Here is a 27,807-nt window from a genome sequence, read left to right as displayed (position 1 = left end):
GCCGAGCCCTGAGGAAACCCACAAAACAAAGAAACCAAACGAAAAGGAAAGAGAGAAAATACCTGTGCCCTATCAGACAAGAAAGAAGAGAACCAGGCCAGCACCGGGCCAGAGATGCCAGCTTGAGCAAGGCGATCCAACAGGGTGAGTGATCGAATGTATCGAAGGCTGCCAATAGATCTAATATTATTATTTATGTATGGGGCTGAGGAGCAGGCTAATCGGACTAGTGCCCTTACTCCACCCTGATTGTATGTCGGCATCAGGTCAACTAACGCTGTAACTAGTACACTCGCTGTCCCCCGGCCTGGATGAAAAACCAGACTGAAAAGAACTGAAAAAACTAGAGTCTTCCAGAAATTGGCTAATCGGACTTAGTGCCCCTACTCCACTCTGATTGTATATTCGCACCAGGTTATCTAACGCTGCAACTAGTAAACTCGCTGTCCCCCGGCCTGGATGAGAAACCAGAGAGAAAAGAACTGAAAAAACTAAAGTCTTCCAGAAATTGGCTAAGTAGAGGGGAGATAAGAGATTCAAGGAGTTTCATAAAAAAGGGGAATAAGGGATATAGAGCAGAAATTAGCTGGGATTGAGGGGTCCAAAGAGGACTTCTTTAGCAGAGGGACCACCAGTGCCTATTTCCATTCCGTAGGAATCATACCCAAGGTACAGGATTTATTTACCGCCTTAGTAACCAAGCCACAGTCGAAGTCATGAATTCCTTCCAGACATTCAGAGGGACAGGGTCCAGGGGAGATGCCGATTTAAGCTTCATTACAGCCTCTAGAATATCTACCTCTGAAAAAACAAGGAAGATGGACCAAGTGTAGGCAGCACATTCCTGAATAGGAACATTTTATGCAGGAGCTATAGCTGATATGCTAGCCCAGATGTCAATAATTTTCTGTACAAAAAACGAAGAAAGGAAATCAAACAAAACCTGTGATGGGGTCACTGTAGAAGAAGAATTGGCAGGAGAGGAAAAATAGCAGACCAAAGAAAACAGTTATTTCGTCTGATTTAGAGTACTTGCAGCTTTTTCCTTTAGCGGGTCACTTGGGAGTGACTAAGACATCGGAACGGTTGTCTGCACACTTTTACTGGCCGCAATTAAGCGTAACGGTTAAGGAATTTTTCCAGTCCTACCTGACTTATCAGGCATCTTGCACGTCAGGTGGTGCCACAGAGGCACTCTTAATTCCACTATCCGTGGTTTGGCGGCCATTCGAGAGAATAGGCATGGACATTTTGGGTCCTTTGGATCCTCAAACCAGCTCAGGGAACAGATACATTTTGGTGTTGGTAAGCCATGCCTCAAGGTACCCTGAGGCTGTCCCTCCAAGGAGCATCAAAGCCCCCGTGGTTGCGAAGGCTCTGATTGGGAAATTCTCCATTCTTGGTTTCCCCAAGGAAGTCGTTTCTGACAGGGGATCAAACTTCATATACCTGTATATGAAGGCAATGTGGGAAGAGTGTGGAGTCACCTATCGGTTCTCTACCTCTTTCCATCCCCCAAACGAATGGACTTGTTGAGCGGACCCTGAAAGGCATGATATGTGGCTTTGAAGAGCACCTGAGGAGAAAATGGGATATTCTCCTGCAATTCCTTCTGTTCGCTTACAGGGAGGAACCACAGAACGGAGTAGGGTTTAGCCATTTTGAGCTTCTGTTTGGACACCCTGTACAAGGACACCTCAGTCTAGTGAGAGATGGGAGGGCAACCCCTCATCCCCTACATGAGATGTGGTGGACTATGTTCTTGGGCTTCGGTCTAGAATGACAAAGTACATGGAGCAGTCAACCAAGAATGTAAAGGCCAGCCAGGAGCTGATGAAGCACTGGCACGACCAGAAGGCCACCATGACAGTTTATTCTCCAGGCCAGTGGGTGTGGACTTTGGAACCTGTCAAACCCAGTGCCCTTCAGGACAAGTGAACTGGACCTTACTGTGTGCTGGAAAAAGTCAGTGGGGTAAATCATCTCATTGATGTGAAAGGACCTAAACAGATGCACGTCATTCACGTTAACCGGCTAAACCCCATTATAGCCGGGATGACTTGGTCATGGCATTAATGACTGATTGTCACAAATCTCTCCCCTTCTCACCTGTCTTTCCTTGCTTGCGACCTTCTTTGATTCTCATATTCGAGTTGGTCATTGATAATCACTGGGGTGGATCTTGGAGCAGTTCGGGAGGGCTGAACATATGGTTTTAACAGAGAAGTGTGGAAGACTGGATGAATCCTTTTCCATGACTCTGGTAGTCGAAGTCGAAAGGCCACTGGATTAACAATTTCCTTTATAGAAAAGGGTCCGTAATACCTGGGAGCCAATTTATTTGGTCGTAGGTGCCGAGGAAGGAGTTTTGAGGATAACCAGACCTTATCGCCAATTGAATAGGCAGGCCCAGGCCTTCTTTTGGAGTCTGCATATTGTTTCACGTCTCTTCAGGCCTTTTCTAGGTGTTCCTTTGCTTCTTTGTGCACATTGATAAGTGTTTCAATCCAGGAATCAACCGCCGGAACTGGGGTAGGATGTGGGAGAACAGATGTAGGACTGAAGGATGAAATCATTGACTACAGAAGAAAGGACTGGTTTTGATAGCTTAATGATCCGAATTGTTGTATGCAAACTCGGCCACAGGTATTAAGAGTGACCAATCATCCTGGACTTTGGTGGCGAAACAACTAATATACTGTTCCAGGGTTTGGTTTACTCGTTCGGTAGAACCATTTGTCTGTGGGTGATAACCCGAAGATAATGCACATTGAATTCCCAATATACGACATAGCTGTTTCCAGAACTGGGATATGTACTGGGGTGTCACACCGCTTCCTAGACCGCGGACACACCATTCCGCTCGCCCCTCCTTGTCTACCCATTCCCGCACTCCCCGACACTCGTGCTTTATGCTCCCCACTCACGTCGCACACAGCAGGGCACGGCATGACAGGTTTGGGGTAACGGGTGTTTATCGCCCTTCACGGCGGTGGCAGATCAACTGGAGGCTCCGTCATCTCAGGAACTCACATCCCTTGCGGAGGCCGGCGCTTCCCGGCGCTTCACGGATCACGTGACTTCTGTTGCCTAGCAGCATGGCAACGCTTTCGGTTCGCATCACACGTGACTCTACGTACGACCCTTCCGAGGATAAGAGGAGTCTGTGAACCGAAGGCGTTGCTTCACAGCTGCCTTGTTTTGGATCACGTGACGTTCTCTCTTCGTTCAAGGACCTGCTCTGATTCTGACCTCGGCTCGCTCCACGGATTGCTCCTTCTCAGCCCTTCAAGTACTTTTGGATTTGCCTGTTACCGACCCACGCTTGCTCCACGGATTCCTCTTGCCTACCCCTTCAAGTACTTTTGGATTTGCCTGTTACCGACCCACGCTTGCTCCACGGATTCCTCTTGCCTCCCCCTTCAAGTACTTTGGATTTGCCTGTTACCGACCCACGCTTGCTCCACGGACTCCACTTGCTTAACCCTTCACTGGCTAGGGCCTCAGTCCTGCAAATAGGTGGTTACCTGTTCTACCCTACAGCTTGTTCCAGCTACAGCTAGGAGACCCACGCCTTGACCCAAGACCTCACAGGTATTCAGGTATTTTGGGGTTATGCACATAAAAGTATTCGGGCCCTGTTTCTTTACTTAACCACTGTACCTTTCCTTACAGCGCTCAAGGGGTTCTTCCGGCTGTTCCCGCGTCCTGGTTTTCCGGACTTCCACCTGTGGCCTTAATATTCACACTGACGATATTTCTAAACCGTCAGGGTGTTTCTTGGGGACAGAGGGTTTGTTCATACTCTACACGACCAACGAACTTCGTAACAGACTGTGAAGCCTTTTTTTTTGGTCGTCCAGAGTATGAATCCCTCCGCCGGGGATCCAGTGACCGCCTTGTTACAAGCAGTGGCGGCCCTTAGGACCGACATGACTACCGCCACGGCAGCAATACACCACCGTCTGGATGCCCTTCAAAGCACACGTTTTCCTTTACCCACGGATGCTGAATTCGGTGACACAGTCCCCTCAGACCAACCAGCCCCGGTTATGGCTCCTGCACCCACTCCCATACTGCTTCCTACGCCTGTTCCCCTTGCTGCCCCCGAACGTTACCAGGGGGACCCTCGGAAGTATCGTACTTTCATTAATCAATGTAAGTTACACTTCTTGTGTAGACCCTTAGCGTTCCCCGATTCCGTTACAAAGGCCGCATTTCTTCTATCCCATTTGTCTGGGGTAGCGGCCACCTGGGCCAATCCGATGCTAGAGAACGACCATCCCGCCCTCTATGACTTCGATCTTCTTGTATCAGAAATGGCCAAAGTCTTTGATACACGATATAAAGCCCACTCCAGAGACCTCGAACTCCTAGATCTAACACAAGGCAAACAAACTTTGATAGAGTACATTGCTAAGTATAACCAACTCGCTGCTGAGACATCCTGGCCAGAGGAGAAAAAAGCAATCGTATTCTATCGTGGCCTATGCAACTCCATGAAAGATGCTCTCTCGATGGTTCCTGCCCTTCCCTCGGTATTCTCGGATTTGGTGGATCTTGCGTTACAAGTAGACGCAAGGAGATCCGAGAGAAGGGCCGAAACATCTTTTTCTGCCCACTCTGGACATCCCATGTCCACCGCCCCTGTTGAACCCATGCAAATAGGAGGTGTCCGTAGTCCGATAACCCTATCCGAACGAGAACGCCGGAGAAATGACAATGCCTGCTTTTATTGCGGGTTAAACGGACACTTTGTAAGGGAATGCCCCAGACGCCCCAAGAACAAAGCATCGGGTTTTCCGAGGGCTCGCCCATGATACAGGGGGCACCGGCGAGCCTATCTTTGACCCCCTCCGAACCTGCCTTTGGCCCTGTCAGACCGATAGTGGTCCATGCCCTGCTAAAACCCACTGGGGAGATCAAACACATAGTCCATATTGTGATCGATTCTGGGGCCACTGGTTGTTTCATCGATATTTCCCTGGCCCATCGTCTCAACCTGCCCCTGGTTAGGAAGGAACATCCAGAACCAGTACATGCTGTGGACGGTACTTCGCTATCTTCCGGCCCGATCCGGTTCCAAACTGCTCCTATGGAAGTAGTGATTCAAAACACCCATAGAGAAACCCTGGTGTTTGATTTGATTAATACACCACTGTTCGGCATCATACTGGGAATACCATGGTTACGGCAACATAATCCATTGATCGATTGGGGCAACGGACAGGTCACGTTCGAGTCAGATGTGTGTCAACATTTCTGTCTCATCGACACAGATTCACTCTCCACTCCTGCCTCGATTCTTGGTGCCATGACCGCCATCCATCTCAACAACACAGTTTCGGACCCTGTGCCTTCACACACTGTGGGGGCTGTCACAGCCAACATACCTGCGGCCTATCACGATTTTCACATGGTGTTCGATAAAGCCACTGCTGAGGGCCTTCCCCCTCATAGACCGTACGATTGTCCGATTGACCTGGTTCCGGATGCTCCTATTCCCAGGGGTAGGATTTATTCGTTGTCACGGTCAGAGGAGCAAGCCCTTAAGGATTACATACAGAAAGCTCTGGAGTTGGGTCATATACGTCCTTCTTGTTCTCCAGCTGCTAGTCCGATCTTCTTTGTGCCGAAAAAGGAGGGTGATCTCCGTCCATGTGTGGACTACAGACGGCTAAATGCCATCACTATAAAAAACAGGTACCCTCTTCCGCTCATATCCACGCTACTGGACAGGTTGACTAAAGCATCCGTTTTTACCAAGCTGGACCTCAGAGGGGCATACAATCTGATTCGTATGCGGCTTGGGGATGAGTGGAAGACGGCATTTTGCTCCCGACAGGGTTTATTCGAATACACTGTAATGCCCTTCGGGCTTTGTAATGCTCCTGCCACGTTCCAACGTTTTGTCAATGACGTATTCTCGGACATCCTGGATACGTTCGTGGTGGTTTATCTGGATGATATACTGATCTATTCATCCTCCCTGGAGGAACACGTCGGGCATGTTAGGGAAGTGCTCTCTCGCCTTAAGGCTAACGCCTTGTTTGCCAAACCTGAAAAATGTCTATTTCATTCCAAGGAAGTGGAGTTTCTGGGCTTTCACATATCCCCTGGAGGCCTGTCCATGAATTTATCTAAGGTCCATGCCGTCACTGAATGGCCGACTCCCGTTACTCTGAAACAACTCCAGTCTTTTCTCGGCTTCGCGAATTTTTACCGGCGATTTATCGTCGGCTTCTCTTCTATTGTTTCTCCACTGACCGCTCTGACCAGTCCCCTGGTCCCGTTCACTTGGACCTCCACTCATCAGAAGGCTTTTGAGGAACTCAAGGCCAGGTTCGTGTCCGCCCCTGTTTTGCAGCATCCTGATCCCGATCTCCCCTACGTTCTGGAGGCAGATGCCTCCTCGTTTGCTCTAGGCGCAGTGTTGTCTCAACCATGCCCGACCACGGGTTGTCTTCATCCAGTGGCCTATCACTCACGTAAGTTCTCGGTGGCTGAATCACACTATACGGTAACCGAAAAAGAGTTATTGGCCATCAAGGATGCTTTACAAACGTGGCGTCATCATCTCATGGGAGCAAAACATCAGACAGTGGTATATACGGACCACAAAAACCTACAGGACCTGGCCTCTCTAAAATGTGCAAACAGCAGACAGGTGCGTTGGCATTTGTTTTTTGCCGCATTCGATTTTGTGGTCAAGCACAGACCAGGACGCATTCATGGCAAGGCTGATGCCTTATCCCGTTCTCCCGGAGGGGAGTCCTTGTCCGTGTACCCCGACACACTGCTAGGCAAGGGCCATGTCATCTGTACATGTACTCCATCCCCCACCATGCTTATTGACATCAGGCGTTGGGTTTCCCAGAACCCTCAGGCACTCAACGAATGGGACATTGCCCTTCACGAGGGGTTACCTTTTATTCACGATAAATTGTTCCTTCCTACGTGTGACGTACGCAACCAGGCGTTAACATGGTCACACGATGCTGCGGTAAACGGCCATCCCGGGCAACAGCGTACTCTGGACCTATTGCAACGCTGGTGCTGGTGGCCTTCCATGAGAAAAGATGTCGAACATTACGTTAACACTTGTTCCATATGTGCCCAATGTAAAACACGCAAAGGACGGCCTTTAGGGCTACTCTTACCACTACCCGTACCTCCCAGACCATGGCACACCGTCTCGATGGATCTCATCACTGACCTACCCCGCAAACAGGGCTACGATACCATATGGGTTATTGTCGATTCGTACACCAAAATGGCCCACTTTATCCCCTGTACTGGTATACCATCTGCTCCAGCCCTGGCTCGCTTATTCTTCAGATCTGTCTTCTGTCTCTTTGGTTTGCCACAGGTCATCATATCAGACCGTGGGTCACAATTCACGTCCTGTTTCTGGCGCGCTCTCACCAGACTTCTGGGGATCGATGCTCGCTTCTCTTCGGCTTATCACCCCGAAAGCGACGGGCAGACCGAGCGGGTAAATCAGGCTCTGGAGCAGTATCTGCGGTGTTTGTCCCTCCAGTACCAGGACTCTTGGGCCAAACTACTGTATATTGCTGAATTTGCATACAACAACTCCCGTCATTCGACCACTGGTTTCTCGCCCTTTTATGCTCTATACGGGCAGCATCCACGTGCCCTTCCACTTCCTGATTTTCCCTCTGCTACTCCCGCTGCTAATGACTGTGTTCGTGATCTGGCCAGTGTCCATGCCCAGACCTTGGTCCATCTCCGTGAGGCCCAATCAGTTATGAAGACGAAGGCTGACCGCAAACGGGCTGCAGCCCCGGAGTATCGGGTGGGTGACCGGGTGTGGCTTTCAACCAGGCATTTGCGGATCCCTGGTTGTCGCAAGTTGTTGCCTCGTTTTGTGGGCCCTTATAGGATCTCCAGGGTCTTGAATCCCGTGGCTCTCAAGCTTTCGGTTCCCCTTTCTTGGAGGATTCACCCAGTCTTCCTTACTTCTCTCCTGAAACCTTACCTTGCTCCTACCCGTGTCCTGGTCCCGCCCGCTCCTGTCTCGGTGGCTTCTCAGGATGTTTATGAGGTCAGTGCCATCCTTGGGTCCCGTTTCCATCGGGGTCGGCTTCAATACCTGGTGGACTGGCTGGGCTATGGTCCCGAGGATCGCTCTTGGGTTCTCTCCCGGGATGTCCAGGCTCCGCTTCTGGTTTCTCGTTTTCATAGGGACAACCCTGCTAGCCCACGGGGTCGTGGGCCTTTGAGGGGGGATTCTGTCACACCGCTTCCTAGACCGCGGACACACCATTCCGCTCGCCCCTCCTTGTCTACCCATTCCCGCACTCCCCGACACTCGTGCTTTATGCTCCCCACTCACGTCGCACACAGCAAGGCACGGCATGACAGGTTTGGGGTAACGGGTGTTTATCGCCCTTCACGGCGGTGGCAGATCAACTGGAGGCTCCGTCATCTCAGGAACTCACATCCCTTGCGGAGGCCGGCGCTTCCCGGCGCTTCACGGATCACGTGACTTCTGTTGCCTAGCAGCATGGCAACGCTTTCGGTTCGCATCACACGTGACTCTACGTACGACCCTTCCGAGGATAAAAGGAGTCTGTGAACCGAAGGCGTTGCTTCACAGCTGCCTTGTTTTGGATCACGTGACGTTCTCTCTTCGTTCAAGGACCTGCTCTGATTCTGACCTCGGCTCGCTCCACGGATTGCTCCTTCTCAGCCCTTCAAGTACTTTTGGATTTGCCTGTTACCGACCCACGCTTGCTCCACGGATTCCTCTTGCCTACCCCTTCAAGTACTTTTGGATTTGCCTGTTACCGACCCACGCTTGCTCCACGGATTCCTCTTGCCTCCCCCTTCAAGTACTTTGGATTTGCCTGTTACCGACCCACGCTTGCTCCACGGACTCCACTTGCTTAACCCTTCACTGGCTAGGGCCTCAGTCCTGCAAATAGGTGGTTACCTGTTCTACCCTACAGCTTGTTCCAGCTACAGCTAGGAGACCCACGCCTTGACCCAAGACCTCACAGGTATTCAGGTATTTTGGGGTTATGCACATAAAAGTATTCGGGCCCTGTTTCTTTACTTAACCACTGTACCTTTCCTTACAGCGCTCAAGGGGTTCTTCTGGCTGTTCCCGCGTCCTGGTTTTCCGGACTTCCACCTGTGGCCTTAATATTCACACTGACGATATTTCTAAACCGTCAGGGTGTTTCTTGGGGACAGAGGGTTTGTTCATACTCTACACGACCAACGAACTTCGTAACAGACTGTGAAGCCTTTTTTTTTGGTCGTCCAGAGTATGAATCCCTCCGCCGGGGATCCAGTGACCGCCTTGTTACAAGCAGTGGCGGCCCTTAGGACCGACATGACTACCGCCACGGCAGCAATACACCACCGTCTGGATGCCCTTCAAAGCACACGTTTTCCTTTACCCACGGATGCTGAATTCGGTGACACAGTCCCCTCAGACCAACCAGCCCCGGTTATGGCTCCTGCACCCACTCCCATACTGCTTCCTACGCCTGTTCCCCTTGCTGCCCCCGAACGTTACCAGGGGGACCCTCGGAAGTATCGTACTTTCATTAATCAATGTAAGTTACACTTCTTGTGTAGACCCTTAGCGTTCCCCGATTCCGTTACAAAGGCCGCATTTCTTCTATCCCATTTGTCTGGGGTAGCGGCCACCTGGGCCAATCCGATGCTAGAGAACGACCATCCCGCCCTCTATGACTTCGATCTTCTTGTATCAGAAATGGCCAAAGTCTTTGATACACGATATAAAGCCCACTCCAGAGACCTCGAACTCCTAGATCTAACACAAGGCAAACAAACTTTGATAGAGTACATTGCTAAGTATAACCAACTCGCTGCTGAGACATCCTGGCCAGAGGAGAAAAAAGCAATCGTATTCTATCGTGGCCTATGCAACTCCATGAAAGATGCTCTCTCGATGGTTCCTGCCCTTCCCTCGGTATTCTCGGATTTGGTGGATCTTGCGTTACAAGTAGACGCAAGGAGATCCGAGAGAAGGGCCGAAACATCTTTTTCTGCCCACTCTGGACATCCCATGTCCACCGCCCCTGTTGAACCCATGCAAATAGGAGGTGTCCGTAGTCCGATAACCCTATCCGAACGAGAACGCCGGAGAAATGACAATGCCTGCTTTTATTGCGGGTTAAACAGACACTTTGTAAGGGAATGCCCCAGACGCCCCAAGAACAAAGCATCGGGTTTTCCGAGGGCTCGCCCATGATACAGGGGGCACCGGCGAGCCTATCTTTGACCCCCTCCGAACCTGCCTTTGGCCCTGTCAGACCGATAGTGGTCCATGCCCTGCTAAAACCCACTGGGGAGATCAAACACATAGTCCATATTGTGATCGATTCTGGGGCCACTGGTTGTTTCATCGATATTTCCCTGGCCCATCGTCTCAACCTGCCCCTGGTTAGGAAGGAACATCCAGAACCAGTACATGCTGTGGACGGTACTTCGCTATCTTCCGGCCCGATCCGGTTCCAAACTGCTCCTATGGAAGTAGTGATTCAAAACACCCATAGAGAAACCCTGGTGTTTGATTTGATTAATACACCACTGTTCGGCATCATACTGGGAATACCATGGTTACGGCAACATAATCCATTGATCGATTGGGGCAACGGACAGGTCACGTTCGAGTCAGATGTGTGTCAACATTTCTGTCTCATCGACACAGATTCACTCTCCACTCCTGCCTCGATTCTTGGTGCCATGACCGCCACCCATCTCAACAACACAGTTTCGGACCCTGTGCCTTCACACACTGTGGGGGCTGTCACAGCCAACATACCTGCGGCCTATCACGATTTTCACATGGTGTTCGATAAAGCCACTGCTGAGGGCCTTCCCCCTCATAGACCGTACGATTGTCCGATTGACCTGGTTCCGGATGCTCCTATTCCCAGGGGTAGGATTTATTCGTTGTCACGGTCAGAGGAGCAAGCCCTTAAGGATTACATACAGAAAGCTCTGGAGTTGGGTCATATACGTCCTTCTTGTTCTCCAGCTGCTAGTCCGATCTTCTTTGTGCCGAAAAAGGAGGGTGATCTCCGTCCATGTGTGGACTACAGACGGCTAAATGCCATCACTATAAAAAACAGGTACCCTCTTCCGCTCATATCCACGCTACTGGACAGGTTGACTAAAGCATCCGTTTTTACCAAGCTGGACCTCAGAGGGGCATACAATCTGATTCGTATGCGGCTTGGGGATGAGTGGAAGACGGCATTTTGCTCCCGACAGGGTTTATTCGAATACACTGTAATGCCCTTCGGGCTTTGTAATGCTCCTGCCACGTTCCAACGTTTTGTCAATGACGTATTCTCGGACATCCTGGATACGTTCGTGGTGGTTTATCTGGATGATATACTGATCTATTCATCCTCCCTGGAGGAACACGTCGGGCATGTTAGGGAAGTGCTCTCTCGCCTTAAGGCTAACGCCTTGTTTGCCAAACCTGAAAAATGTCTATTTCATTCCAAGGAAGTGGAGTTTCTGGGCTTTCACATATCCCCTGGAGGCCTGTCCATGAATTTATCTAAGGTCCATGCCGTCACTGAATGGCCGACTCCCGTTACTCTGAAACAACTCCAGTCTTTTCTCGGCTTCGCGAATTTTTACCGGCGATTTATCGTCGGCTTCTCTTCTATTGTTTCTCCACTGACCGCTCTGACCAGTCCCCTGGTCCCGTTCACTTGGACCTCCACTCATCAGAAGGCTTTTGAGGAACTCAAGGCCAGGTTCGTGTCCGCCCCTGTTTTGCAGCATCCTGATCCCGATCTCCCCTACGTTCTGGAGGCAGATGCCTCCTCGTTTGCTCTAGGCGCAGTGTTGTCTCAACCATGCCCGACCACGGGTTGTCTTCATCCAGTGGCCTATCACTCACGTAAGTTCTCGGTGGCTGAATCACACTATACGGTAACCGAAAAAGAGTTATTGGCCATCAAGGATGCTTTACAAACGTGGCGTCATCATCTCATGGGAGCAAAACATCAGACAGTGGTATATACGGACCACAAAAACCTACAGGACCTGGCCTCTCTAAAATGTGCAAACAGCAGACAGGTGCGTTGGCATTTGTTTTTTGCCGCATTCGATTTTGTGGTCAAGCACAGACCTGGACGCATTCATGGCAAGGCTGATGCCTTATCCCGTTCTCCCGGAGGGGAGTCCTTGTCCGTGTACCCCGACACACTGCTAGGCAAGGGCCATGTCATCTGTACATGTACTCCATCCCCCACCATGCTTATTGACATCAGGCGTTGGGTTTCCCAGAACCCTCAGGCACTCAACGAATGGGACATTGCCCTTCACGAGGGGTTACCTTTTATTCACGATAAATTGTTCCTTCCTACGTGTGACGTACGCAACCAGGCGTTAACATGGTCACACGATGCTGCGGTAAACGGCCATCCCGGGCAACAGCGTACTCTGGACCTATTGCAACGCTGGTGCTGGTGGCCTTCCATGAGAAAAGATGTCGAACATTACGTTAACACTTGTTCCATATGTGCCCAATGTAAAACACGCAAAGGACGGCCTTTAGGGCTACTCTTACCACTACCCGTACCTCCCAGACCATGGCACACCGTCTCGATGGATCTCATCACTGACCTACCCCGCAAACAGGGCTACGATACCATATGGGTTATTGTCGATTCGTACACCAAAATGGCCCGCTTTATCCCCTGTACTGGTATACCATCTGCTCCAGCCCTGGCTCGCTTATTCTTCAGATCTGTCTTCTGTCTCTTTGGTTTGCCACAGGTCATCATATCAGACCGTGGGTCACAATTCACGTCCTGTTTCTGGCGCGCTCTCACCAGACTTCTGGGGATCGATGCTCGCTTCTCTTCGGCTTATCACCCCGAAAGCGACGGGCAGACCGAGCGGGTAAATCAGGCTCTGGAGCAGTATCTGCGGTGTTTGTCCCTCCAGTACCAGGACTCTTGGGCCAAACTACTGTATATTGCTGAATTTGCATACAACAACTCCCGTCATTCGACCACTGGTTTCTCGCCCTTTTATGCTCTATACGGGCAGCATCCACGTGCCCTTCCACTTCCTGATTTTCCCTCTGCTACTCCCGCTGCTAATGACTGTGTTCGTGATCTGGCCAGTGTCCATGCCCAGACCTTGGTCCATCTCCGTGAGGCCCAATCAGTTATGAAGACGAAGGCTGACCGCAAACGGGCTGCAGCCCCGGAGTATCGGGTGGGTGACCGGGTGTGGCTTTCAACCAGGCATTTGCGGATCCCTGGTTGTCGCAAGTTGTTGCCTCGTTTTGTGGGCCCTTATAGGATCTCCAGGGTCTTGAATCCCGTGGCTCTCAAGCTTTCGGTTCCCCTTTCTTGGAGGATTCACCCAGTCTTCCATACTTCTCTCCTGAAACCTTACCTTGCTCCTACCCGTGTCCTGGTCCCGCCCGCTCCTGTCTCGGTGGCTTCTCAGGATGTTTATGAGGTCAGTGCCATCCTTGGGTCCCGTTTCCATCGGGGTCGGCTTCAATACCTGGTGGACTGGCTGGGCTATGGTCCCGAGGATCGCTCTTGGGTTCTCTCCCGGGATGTCCAGGCTCCGCTTCTGGTTTCTCGTTTTCATAGGGACAACCCTGCTAGCCCACGGGGTCGTGGGCCTTTGAGGGGGGATTCTGTCACACCGCTTCCTAGACCGCGGACACACCATTCCGCTCGCCCCTCCTTGTCTACCCATTCCCGCACTCCCCGACACTCGTGCTTTATGCTCCCCACTCACGTCGCACACAGCAGGGCACGGCATGACAGGTTTGGGGTAACGGGTGTTTATCGCCCTTCACGGCGGTGGCAGATCAACTGGAGGCTCCGTCATCTCAGGAACTCACATCCCTTGCGGAGGCCGGCGCTTCCCGGCGCTTCACGGATCACGTGACTTCTGTTGCCTAGCAGCATGGCAACGCTTTCGGTTCGCATCACACGTGACTCTACGTACGACCCTTCCGAGGATAAAAGGAGTCTGTGAACCGAAGGCGTTGCTTCACAGCTGCCTTGTTTTGGATCACGTGACGTTCTCTCTTCGTTCAAGGACCTGCTCTGATTCTGACCTCGGCTCGCTCCACGGATTGCTCCTTCTCAGCCCTTCAAGTACTTTTGGATTTGCCTGTTACCGACCCACGCTTGCTCCACGGATTCCTCTTGCCTACCCCTTCAAGTACTTTTGGATTTGCCTGTTACCGACCCACGCTTGCTCCACGGATTCCTCTTGCCTCCCCCTTCAAGTACTTTGGATTTGCCTGTTACCGACCCACGCTTGCTCCACGGACTCCACTTGCTTAACCCTTCACTGGCTAGGGCCTCAGTCCTGCAAATAGGTGGTTACCTGTTCTACCCTACAGCTTGTTCCAGCTACAGCTAGGAGACCCACGCCTTGACCCAAGACCTCACAGGTATTCAGGTATTTTGGGGTTATGCACATAAAAGTATTCGGGCCCTGTTTCTTTACTTAACCACTGTACCTTTCCTTACAGCGCTCAAGGGGTTCTTCCGGCTGTTCCCGCGTCCTGGTTTTCCGGACTTCCACCTGTGGCCTTAATATTCACACTGACGATATTTCTAAACCGTCAGGGTGTTTCTTGGGGACAGAGGGGTTGTTCATACTCTACACGACCAACGAACATCGTAACATGGGGTCCTCTGTCGGAAATGATTTTGGAAGGTAATCCATGAAGCCGGAATATGTGTTCTAGAAAAATCCCAGCGAGTTCAGATTAGGATGGTGGTTTGTATAGAGGTGTAAAATGAGCTATATGTGTGAACAAATCAATGGTAACCATTATAGTCGTGTAGCCTCTGGAAGAAGGTAGTTCTACAATAAAGTCGATGGCAATGATTTCCCAGGGTCTTGTTGGTAGTGCTGGTTGGTGTAGGAGACCTGCTGGTCCTTTATTGTCATGTTTGTTCTGATTACAGACTGCACAAGTCTGGACATGGATCTTGATGTCATCCTTCATCCTTGGCAACCAAAACGGTCTTTGTATAAAATGGAGGGTGTTGGTTATGCCACTGTGTTCTGAATGAAGAGTATCATGGCATAGGCTTGTGATCTTTTGTCTCAGTCCAGGAATAGGGATGACCAGTCAATTGTCCTTGAAGAGATATCTGTCTTTTGATTTGAGATTCCACCGATTGTTCTTCTTAAACTCCTTCCAGGGTTCAGACGACTGAGTTTGTGCTCGAATATCCTCCAGGAGAGTGATTGCTTGAGCAACAAATATTGAGTTGGGAAACATCTTAGAAAAGGTCCGGTCCTCAATGGTTTCGTAATCAGGATGTCTGGATAAGGCATTGACAATAATGTGTTCCAGGAAAATTATGGATGTGAAATTGGTATTGGGCAAAAAAGAAGGCCCAACGGGCTTGGCGACTGTTTCTACATTCCAGGGATTGTAGGACTTGAAGATTCCGATGGTCCGTGCGGACTTGTACCGGGTGTTTGGCTCCCAGAAGGAGATGACGCCATTCAGTGAAGGCTTGACGAATGGCTAACAATTCCTTCTCCAGGACGGAATAATGAGTTTCAATGGGAGTTAAGGTGCGGGAGAGGTAGGCGATGGGGTGTTCTAACTTGTCGCCAAGTTCCTGTTTCAGGACTGCCTCAATGGTGTAGTTGGAGGCATCAGTTTCAACAAGAAAAGGTCAGTCAGTGTCGGGTTGAGCTAGGATGGGAGCTTGTGTGAACTCCAACTTCAACCGTTGAAATGCCAAATCTTGGGTTGAGGTCCACTGAAAGGGAGTATCTTTCTTTAATACTGTGACTCGGAACAGGCCAAGATAGAATGGAGTCAACCTTGGAAGAATCCATCCCTATCCCCTTTGGGCTAAGAACGAATCCGAGATAGTGAACAGTTGATGCATGGAAAAGACATTTCTCGGGTTTGGGCAGGAGCTTGTGTTCTCGTAAACGTTGTAAGACTGCCCTTACGTGCTCTTTGTGTTTCAGATGGTCCTTGGAGTAGATCAGTATGTCATCTAAGTAAACAATGATGAAGAGGAACAACATATCAGAAAAGACCCGATCCATGAAACGTTGGAAAATTGCAGGGGCATTCGCAAGTCCAAAGGGCATGACCAAGTATTCAAAATGGCCGAAGAGTGTTCTAAAGGCTGTTTTCCATTCATCATCTTCTTTTATACGAATAAGATGGTAGGCACCCCTGAGATCAAACTACTTCCAGGATATCCAAGATGTAAGGCAATGGGTAACGATCATTGAGAGTGCATTGGTTAAGGCCATGGTAATCCAAACACGGCTTGAGCTCTTTGGAATCCTTCTTAGGAACGAAGAAAAGGGAAGCGCCCGCTGGGGACTTGGATGGTCGAATAGTTCCATTTTCCAAGTTGATGTCCAGGTATTCCCAGAGGGCCCTTTTTTCTGGTTCTGACAAAATAAACATTCTTCCGAAAGGGATCACGGCTGAAGGTTCATTGTCAATGGCACAATCCTCTGGTCTGTGGGGTGGGAGAGCTTGAACAATTGCTGTTGAGAGGTAGGCCCTGGGAATCCAGATAATGTTAGAGACGGTGACTGGAATTTGCTGAGTTTCTTGAGAGTCTTCTGAGGAACTTGGTATAGTGATTGGGGACATACAATGTTCTGAACCAAGAAATAAGGAGCCTGCTGCCCAGTTGATATAGGGGTTATGCTTCTGTAACCAGGGCATTCCTAGAACCATAGGATAGTGAGCAGATATTATGATATCAAATGTAATTATTTCTTGGTGGTGATTTATAGAAAGAAGAATCTCTTTGGTTTGAAGGGTTATGGGTCCTGAAGATAATGGTCTCCCATCAATAGCTTCAACAGGTTGCATAGTCTCTCGTGTTTCGTGGGGGATGTTGTGACTAGTGACCCAATCATGATCTATGAATATGCCCATGGCTCCGCAATCCACTAGTGCCAAGATGGGGTAGGATTCTTTCTTGGTAGGCGATAGGAACGCCTGTAGAATCACAAGATTGTTTTGTCCAGGAGAGTTCAAGGAAGGAATTAATGAGGAGCAGACACCTTTCTCCCGAAACTGTACCCCATCTAGAATCGGGAGCTGGCGTTTCCCGAACGCCATGGTGGAGCGATAGGGCACTGTCTCACAAGGTGTTTATCAGAGGCGCAGTACATGCACAGTCCAGTGTGAATCCGGCGCATCCTTTCTTGTGGAGTAATGGGTCCACGGAAGGCCCCCAGTTGCATGGGTTCTGGATCCGGGGTGGGAGAAGCTGCGGGCTCTGGTCTGTATGAATGGTCTGTGGCAGCCTTTTGAGATGTTGACTTAGACTTTCTTTTCTCTGCCTTTCTTTCCTGGATACGAAAGTCAGTTTGTAGGGAGAGGTCCATGAGAGCCTGGAAGGAGCTTGGGCGAGCTACCCTGGCTAGCTCGTCCTTTATTTCTTCATTTAGGCCGCTTCGAAAGAGGGTGAAGCTGGCTTCTTGGAACCAATCATCCTCTTTTACAAGTTGTTTAAAGCGGGTCACATAGGTAGGCATATCCTGGGATCCTTGTCGAAATTCAAGTAGTCGTTCCTGAGCACTGCAAAAAAGTTCTGGGCGATCAAACATGGCTTTTAAGGCGTCCACGAATCCATCATAATCATCTAGGAGGGCGTCGCCCGAATTGACTAGGGGGGTTGCCCAGGTTAAGGCGTTACTGGTGAGGTGTGAGATCATAAACCCCACCTTGGCTCTTGGGGTGGAAAAGTAGTAGGGCTTGAAGGTGAAATGCACAAAACATGAGTCAAGGAAGGCCCGAAGGTTCTTTGAAGACCCATCATATTTGTCCACCACTCCTCCCAATAAGACACTTTCTTTAGTAGCAGAGTCATGAGACAAGACTAGCTGATTTAAAGCAGTGTTCTCTGCCATAAGGTTCTGGACTTCAGTGGTTAATTCCTGCATACCTCGCATGAGGTCTTGAACCGCGGCTTCCATCTCTGTATTCGTAAAACATTTTAGGCATCTCAATCTGTCACAAGTCTCTCCCCTTCTCACCTGTCTTTCCTTGCTAACGACCTTCTTTGATGATTTCTTTCGCACGGTCCGGGATTTGTAGAGGCTCGTGTACTGGTCGTCTGGTTGCAGCATGGGGATAGCGGACCTACTCCAGGAGGCGGTCTGATGTCCAGTACCAGGAACCAGGAAGGAGACTAAGTCCGAGCTCGGAGGCACAGAACACCGTGGCTCGAGCGCAGGCGAGGATCCCAGAAGAATTGTAAGGTAAGTTCGAGGAAAGGAAAGGGAGGAAGTAGATTCAAAGAAACGGGGAAACAGGACTAGGAAGGAAGTTCCGGCCAACTTCGGCAACACACATCAGACTGCTCCGAACGGTAGCGTTGAGACGCGCAGAGCTGCGGGAGTGTGTCTGCTTTGTAGAATGCTGAACGTATCACGTAAAGACTGGCAAGCTGCGTTCTGCACCAAACGGCCATGTTGGAAGGATCACGGAATTCAGTCCTCTATGGGTCAGGGACCACGAAGTCCAGAATGGGCACAGGCGGCGGTTCATGACACTGATGGAGAGACTGAGGAGACCGATCCCCTCCCAGACCTCCTGCACACTGAAGCCACAGATGGGTCAGTTGAAGGTGTCAACCTTGCAACAAACCTGTCAGAACAGGAACTGATAGACTGTCACTGTTTACTGCGACAGTTTGCCGGTCTGTTGTCGCAGACTTCAGGTCGCACCGATTGGTGCACCCATGATGTGGACACTGGAGACAGTAAGCCGGGGAAGAGCAGGATTCACTGGATGTCCGATAGGGTCAGGGACACCATCAAGGAGGACATTTCCAAAATGTTGTCCCTAGGAGTGATAGAGCCAACCCACAGCCCCTGGGCTAGCCCAGTGGTACTGGTCCCTAAAAAGACAAGTGGTGGGAAGACTGAAGTCCGCTTTTGTGTGGGCTACAGGAGGTCCAATTCTGTCACAAAGACAGATGCTCACCCCATTCCTCGGGCAGAGGAGCTCATTGACAAGCTCGGCGCTGCCAAGTACATGAGTACCTTTGACCTAACGGCAGGGTACTGGCAGGCTGGCTTGACAGATGGAGCGAGAGAGTGGTCAGCATTCTGAACTCCAGAAGAACATTATCAGCTCACTGTGATGCACTTCGGATTGAGGAGTGCCCCTGCCACTTTTCAGAGGATGGCTAACCAGGTTTTGTCTGGACTGGAAAACTTCTGTGTTGCCTATTTAGATGACATTGCTGTGTTCAGCCACACCTGGGAAGATCACTTAACCCACCAGAAACAGGTGCTTCAGGAGCTGCAGAATGCAGGTCTGACTATCAAGGCCACAAAGGGCCAGAAAGTGCAGGACACAGTGACTTACCTATGCCACATGGGCTGCCTGATTAACTAGCAAAGGCACCATAGATCTGCCCTGCTCTTTTGTTGAGCCCAGCAGCTTGTGGCAGTGATTATCAATTGAATAGTGTGTACTTCAAACAGGTCCACACAGGGCCTGGCTGCAGAGGGTAACCAAGGAGACAGGAAACCCCAACAACCTTTCATATGCAACTATGTAAACCTGAAGCTAGCTTCTGCCCTCAGTATCAATGGCAGTGAAATGTATGGAATTGCCTGTTTACAGTAGTCCTCCCCGCAGGGGGACCCCATTCATAAGATACGAGAATGCAGTTTGTAGGAGCCAGCGAGTCTTGTCTCACTGTAGCTTCAAGGGAGACCTGCCGCTTTAATCAGGAACCACATAGAACTCCATTAACCAGAGAGACCTGTTGATCCACAACAGACAGGAAGATGGGTAGAACTCAGTATCACATGTTTTTACCCCTTTACCTTTTCTGCTGCAAAGCACTCTGGTTATGGCCTCATGCATACAGGAGATTGTTGGTGGGGACCCAGGATTGGTTCATTAGGGTAGGCTTCGCCTACACCAATCACTGTAGCCCATTCGGCTTTAAAATAGGTCCAACTCCCTCTTTAGCAGATCAGCTGACGGCTTCACCAGAAGCAGAAAGAAGAACTCATCCTTGGACCCTGGCTGAAGGTACAGTCTGCCTTACATCTTCTGCCAGTGAAGGAAGGACAGGATTTCCAAAGAGGAACCATGGTCTCTCCCCTAAACATCTCCCAGGGAACAGAGGGAGATCCAGAATGCGCTCCAGAACTGGTGCCCAGCTAGCACACTGAGTGCTCTGCTAGGTTATGCAGCCAACGTCCTAGGGAGGAAGTGCCAGAAGGACTCTGAACCCGAAACCAATGACAAGACAGCTGCTTGCAACACACTCCTCAGCCTTGGTCTGGCTGCCTTTAAGGATGGCACAAGCCCATTGAAGACGCTGGGAGAAGTGCCTCAACGAACATCTACCGGCGTCTGCCTTAAAGGACATTTTTCGAGCCAGTTGAGTTCCTCAAGCTGCAACCGGCTACAACACTGACCGTTGTTAAGCCGCAGTTGCTTAAAGACATCTGAGATGCCTCGAACAGCACTGAGACACCGATTCCTGACCCTGAGCCGCCATTTAGGCGACCCTGCAGCCGTTCGTCCAACTTCGCTCGCTGATCCATCTTGCCTCCTGATACCGGCAGCTGACTTCCGCCTTGGACTCTGTCACCGAAGCCTGTAAAGTGCCCTGAAGCTGACTTGACCCTGTTGAGCACTAAAAACACCTACAGCACAAGGTATATTGTGGTTCTTTCCTCCTGGTTCCGGAAGGCCACTAGAAACATATTAAGACCCACTGCTCCCTCTGTGCTGAAGCCAAGTAAGCTGAAACTGCTGTGTTATTAATCATGCCGACTACCCTCCTGTCAATAGCCAGAGTGCATCTCTTTTTCTTCTTTGAAATTGTCTGTCCTCTGCATTCCTTTACAGGGTGGGTTGTATTTCATAGTGTTGCTAGAACTGTCTGTTATAAATAATATATATATTTTTGTTGCAACCTTGACTGCACCTCCCTTTTATCGTTGACGAATAATTGTATTTTGACAGTGTTGCAACTAAACGATCCGCAACCTTTCGGAGATAAGTCTGCTGTTCTGTCCACGTTGCCAAAATTGCACAAGGAGGTTTTTCCCTCTATCCTGGACACTTGATCCTAGATGGTTGCATTGCTGTTGTGTTGAAGTTGCTTCACGCTTCTCCCTCTTCTGCTCTCTGGCCTCCCTTGGCCCCCCCTCTCCCTTCTCTCCTACTCTCCTCTTCTCTCCTACATCATCCGGTGAGGTCTCTGGACGGCCCGGCTCTGTGAGACTCTCATCCAACAGGTGTTCCCCTGCTCCTGCTGAGCTTCTAGGACAACTTTGCCTCTGTTGCTCCAGCCTGGGCGGGCTCTGTGATTACTCCTTGCCACTGTGCGCCTTCCTGCTTCTCCGAAAAGCACTCCCTCTTTCACCTTCTTCTCAATAGTGCAAGCAAGTCTGTTCACTTGCACTCTATGTTCCCTTCTCATCCTTCCCCCTTAGCACTACCCCCTCACCACCCTGCACTTCTGCCCCCCCCTCTCTTCTGTTATTGCACTTGCATGCTCTGAATGCTCCGAATTGTCTCACAAACTAGTAGGGACATTATTGTTTGCCTTCTTCCCTGTTCACCCCCAACCTACACTTAACCCCCCTCTTTTCTGTTACTGATCTTGCACGTTCTGAATTGTCTCACGACCTAGAAGGGACACTATTGTTTGTCTTCTGCCCTGTTCATCCCCATCATACTCTTCCCGTCCCTCTCTACTCTTCCCCTCCTCCTCTCTCTCCCCTCTTTTCTGTTACTTCACTTGCACGCACCGGATTGTCTCATAACCTAGTAGGGGTGTTATTGTTTGTCTTCTGCCCTGTTCATCCACATCCTGCACTTCCCCTCCCCCTACCCTCTTTTCTGCTACTGCACTTGCACGCTCCGAATTGTCTCACAACCTATTAGGAATGTTATTGTTTGCCTTCTTCCCTGTCTCCCGCCCCTTCCTTCACCTCCTCTCTTCCCCTCCCTTCACCGGCATCCTTGTTATGGCACTTTCACCTTCCAAGTGTTTCAAGACCTAGTAGGAACGTTATTGTTGTTCTCCCTGTACCTTCCCCCCCTCATTTGTCTTGATGCGCCTTGAAACACCATTTGGCTGTATAGGTGGATTATAAATACAGAATAAATAGATACAAAACAATGTGCTTGTTATTCCAATCTGTTCGGATCCCTTCTGGTGTACTAGAGGTGTGGGCCTGATTGATAGTTTAGAAACCGATATTCACCCCTGGACCACTGGTGCTCCGAAGTTGATGTGTCACACCAGACATCCCAATTGAGCGTTTCTTCAACTCGCCATTCGTACCATGGAGATCCCAGGGAGCATGTAGAGACTGAGTGCTTGTTTTTTTTACATTTTGAAAAATGATGTACACAACACAAACATCATGAAAAATGCATGATGGGTTATGTAGTTCTCTCAAATCTGGCTCCCGTGAGGGCTAGGACACACTTGAGCACAAAGCATGTTGTCCTTTTTCTTGCTGAAACAAATGGAGGTGGGATGAGCTGCTGCACTTAACGTCGAGGGCTGTTTTATTTATGTCTCACTGAGTGCCTAGTTGGAAATGGCAGCAGGTGATCTGGATGGTCTTGGAACAACACAGAGGTATAATGGCATGCCATATTATGTTTGACAAGCGTTTATATTATTTCGCATTACAATTATAATACAGCCGGCGCAGGTGAGGGGTGCGCTCCGGCTGTTGGCTGCATGCTGCTGCCAGCTAGTGGCTGGGAGCAGTGCTCCAGTTCAGGGCAGTTATTCACTCTAATTTGTTTGCATCTGTTATTTTACGGTCAATGCCCTGTGGAGAGGGTAAGAAGTTGGAACAGTTTGCAATAGTTTTATTTTATTTTTATTTATTTATTTGTATAGCGCTAAAGCCTGCGGGCATCAGACTCTTCATACTGACTCTTTTGTGGATGTGACTGGACCGTTTTAACATTGTGCCTCATCACAACTTTGTCGGTCTGGAAACAATGGTGCTGGTAAGTCTGGTGGGCGGGTGCATTCCGCCCGGCAGGCCTGACTTGCCGGGCAGACAGGCACCTGCCCACAGTCTTTCACGGAAGCACCAGCACTGTTATTACCGGTGCCAGTGTTTCTGTGGTCCCCATTCCCATAGAGTCCTATAGGACTCTATGGGAATGGGGAACACATATTACTGGCGCCTGACTTTCCGGCCACCGGGGTTGTAATACCCCGGTGTTACCAGCAATCCAGGCACCGGTAACTGATTAGGAGTCCGGCAGCTACCTGCCAGTTTTACCTGCATGGTTACCGCTGGACCCTTAATGAGGCCCATTGTTTATTTATTTTATTTGGTCACGGCCATGTTGACCCATTGGCTATAAGGTGCTCCTCATTATCCTCATCTACTTTATGTGTCCTAGCATTGACTGTTTGTTGGCTGTACAACGCGCTGTGTGGGTTCTGTTTTAGCGTTCTCAGCAATTAATTGAAAAGCAATCGTTTTTAGTGGTCTCAGCGGCACCACCAGCAGCAAGCGTCCTATTCAAACACGGGAGAAAGTGGAGGGAGTCGGACTATGGCAGCTCTCGAAGCCGTTGGGCGTTCCTCACTCCGTGGTGTGGCTTGGTTGCAACTGGTCAAGTGTTTACATTGTGGGTGGTTTGCTGTCCTATTTGCACCCACATTTGCCATATAGACTTGTACGTTTTGGCCCACCGTTATCACTGATGTAGTCATTGTGTAAAATGTCAAAAAGGTGTGGGGGTGGTCCTCTAATCACTTTAACCCAAATTAGACCCACCACTTAGGAAGCGAGTGCACGACTGACCGTAAAGCAAGTTTATTGTACAATCAGCTGGGAATAGCCAGATGACGCTGTAGAGTCAAACTAAACCTGAGTTTATCTGAACCACACAAACAATTCACATTATATACATTTTGCAACAGTTAAAACACTCCCACATATTTTATTACAAATCATCCCCTACACATGAATGGTATGGTATGGTATTGTTTATTTATATAGCACCTATACCCAGGCAAGTGTTTCAAAGCCCTCAAGGAGGGTGGGAACACAGGGAAAAAACAACAGCCGCTCAAAGCCCTTTAAAATCTGAGACGATAATAGTCTGCACAGGCAGAGTAAGTGCATAAAATACATTTAACAGTATGGGATATAGCAAAAAGTCCTGGCGGCAATTCTGCAATTTTAACAGTACAATTATGGGTGAAGATAGTGGAGAAATGGATCGTGCATGTGCACAGAGGGTCACAGGGACACTCTCTTGGGTTAATTTCTCAGTGCATTGCTTGTGGGTGGGGTGTAGGGCCCTGAGGTAAGTGCGAGAGGGGACTGGCGGGAGTGCCGGGGACTAGTGAGACTCTGAGGTACACCAGGTACACCAGGTGGCCAGTCAGCATGCTGTAAGGAATAGGAGGGAGAGAGGGAAAGGACAAATAATTTGGTTAGCAGGGTACCGGGAGAGAGAAGGAAGATGAGAAGAGGATGGTCTTGAAGAGTTTCTGGAATTTCAGGCGATCTGGCTCAAGACATAGGGCGGCAGGGAGGCTATTCCAGAGGGAGGCACCTGCTGAGGAAAAGGATCTCCCACCAAAACTCTGCTTTGAGAACTGGCTCACTCGCAGAATGTTGGAGGTAGATGAGCAGGGCTCATGAAGGACAGTATTTATGTAGGCAGCATTGAAGGTAGGTGGGTCTCAGGCCCCAGAAAGCCTTGTGAATAATGCAAAGGGTCTTCAGTTTGATCCTTGCAGCCACAGGGAGCCAGTGTAGGGATTTCAGTGCCAGAGAGATGCGGTCCCTGGGCTTGAGGCCAAGAATAAGTCTTGCAGTTCAGTTCTGGATCAGTTTCATAGGGTGCAGGGTAAAAGAAGGGAGGTTGAGGAAGAGGCTGTTGCAGTAGTCCAGCCTGGAGAGAACCAGGGCTCCAGAGACAGTGAACCTCAGGGGGGAAAGTGAGAAAGGGTAGAGTATCTCTGAGGAGGTATAGCTGATAGTTAGACCTTTTAGAGATGTCTGAAATATGAGAGGAGAAGGAGGGAGTGGAATCAAAGATGACCCCAAGGTTTCTTGTTTTGCAGGTGGGTGCGGGTGCAGGGCCAAGAGAGGCTGGCCAGAGTGAAAGTGGGAAAGCGGCAGCAGGAGTCCCAATGTGAACAATCTCAGTCTTAGTGGCATTGAGGCAGAGGTCGTTTGCAGCACACCATGACTGAAAAGCAGACAGACAGTCAGATTGAGCGAGGAGGAGGCGGCTGAGGGTAGCTTCAAAGATAGTTGCGTGCCAACCGCATAGCACTGGAAGTTAGAGATGCAGGTGGCAATCACCTGTGCCAGGGCAGCCATATAGAAATTGAAGAACCAGCGGGATAGATTCGATCCCTAGGGAATGCCACAGGTTGAGAGAGTGATAGTCAAGTGAAAGGCTTCGAGTTCCACCTGGGATGGGCAGTCAGAGAGGAAGGAGGTTAACCACACCAGAGCCTGACCAGAGACGTGCAATCAGGATGTTGTGATTAACCATATCGTAGGCAGAGGATGCGTCAAGGAGAATGAGGTTAGATGGGGTGTTAATATCAAGATTTGAGAGCAGGTCTTCATGGGTGTTCAGGAGAGCAGTTTCTGTTCCTATGGATGCCCTAAAGCCAGATTGATGGTCATGGAAGCAACCAATAGATTCAATGTGTAGGGTCAGCTGAGAGATAGCCAGTTGGTCAAACATATACAAAAGAAATCCAATCTTCTCTAATTCCCACATTCTCATTGGTCACATTTATCTAACTACCATCATCAACTCATATTTACAGCACACCCCTTTTTGCGATTTGTCATTGGTAGGTCATGACATCATCACATAGTTACACATTTAGACACAAACATAATTCATTACAGGTTACAGGTGGCCTGGGACCTTCTAACCCCAGATGTGATGCACATGATTTGCAAGGACACTTCAAACAATATGGGGAGCAGGAGAATAAACAAGTTTCATGTGATCTGGTGATAGATATCTCACCCGCCCAGACTTGCTGGTGTCCTTGTTTCGCTATATTCTAAATAACTACCAATTCAACACGCATGGCCTCTGGACAAAACCTGAGAAAATAATCGAAACCCATAAAGTATTGGTCAACTCTGCCCTTGGGTCTCCCTTAACCCCAGGTTTATTGTTTAGTCAAAATCAGATGGTCGGGCTACCCTGAACAATGAGTAACAGAGCCCCATGTCCTTATGACGATTGCATCACCTTTCTGCAGCAGTGTCAATTCATAAAAACCCAGCCTGGCTGTAAGTGACTGATAATTTTGTGGCCACTCATTGCCTCCCTTCAGCCTCCAAACCTGCAAAAACTGTTTTCCCAGTCACACAGAGTTCACCTCCCAAACCCTGCATGCAGGGCCTGGCCAAACTATGAAGCCCACAGCATCAGATTTGTCCATTCCCCATGTACCCCCAACTGTCCCAAAACACATTTCCCTCAAGACCCCCATGTATGAATGTCTGTGCATATATGTTCAAAACTACTGGGTCCTCTTCCCAGTGGTTTCTTCATGACAAATCTTCTTTCTCGGATGCGCATTATGAAGCTCCTTGTTGTCCAGTTCCTAGGCGCTTCATGGCACACCGTTCCTATATTGCATTTATATCTCTTCAGCAGATTTGACATTTATCTTGCTGCATGCATGCAAATCTAAATGTATCAACTTAAACACAAGGGAACACTAAAAGTAACACATAACACATATCTCATTCTCATTAACTGCGCTAGATACATGTAAAATTGCAACATCACACCAACTTCGCCGTTCCCTCAGTCACCAATATGGCGCGTGCAACGTGAACCTCATTTCTCATATGGACCTTTTCTGACCACCCCAACAAAGAAAAGCAATTTTCTTCAATCTCACACAACGATCGGCCCAAAGTTTAAAAACAATGTTTAGGCCAATTGAAGATGTTAACGTTTTTATCTTAGAAATTAGAGACTTTATGAAGATATTCATGGAATCATGGAAAAAAGTCCAGAGGGTGGGATGGGAGCAAGGATCTCGAACCCCTGACCATGCCTACGAAATCAACAATTGGTGCAGGACTGGGTGCTGGAGCTAACTGTGTGGTTTGGCGTGGTGTTTGTGATTTTATTGTGCCTGAAGTGGATGTGCAGGGAAAGGCAAATCGCACTCGAGTAGAGAGTACCATGGGGCGCGTGAATCATACTAAGGACCCCCTTGTTTGAGGTGGAAAAACTCAAGCGCCAAGAATAGGGGAGAAAAATGTCATCCCAGCAAGTATGGTGCATTTGTCTGTTTCTACTCTAGTTACTAGCCCCACCCCCCCAATGTTGGTGATATCCTCATGTTAGGGGGAGCTCAGGTGTACATGCTGCCTCTTGATCCGTGATGCCATAGAAACACATAGAGGTCCAACTGAGGGGCAACCAGTGTGTTGACAACTGTAGAAATTAAATAGCCAGAGGAGTTGGAGGCCTTTCTGACATGTGAGATACGTGAGTCAGGGATAGTGGTGATTGATCCCTCTGTGCCCATATATAATTGTTTTTCTCCCTTATGTAAGCAGCACCAGGGTCAAGAATAGGCAGAGAGCCAGTGGAAGTTGTCTCCCGGCCCCCCAAAAAAGACGGGAGCTCCTATGAAGAGGCAGAAGAAGAGTGACTTATCCAAAGGTGGGGGGAGAGGAATTGTGACACATGGAACCGGGATAATGAGGGTATCTTAGAACCAGTAATCCAATGTTCTGTAATGAATGGCTGACTCAACT

This window comes from Ambystoma mexicanum, chromosome 13 (assembly GCF_040938575.1).
Source record: "Ambystoma mexicanum isolate Mex_15411 chromosome 13, UKY_AmexF1_1, whole genome shotgun sequence".
Classification (NCBI taxonomy): domain Eukaryota; kingdom Metazoa; phylum Chordata; class Amphibia; order Caudata; family Ambystomatidae; genus Ambystoma; species Ambystoma mexicanum.
Note: the sequence above shows the minus strand (reverse complement) of the source record.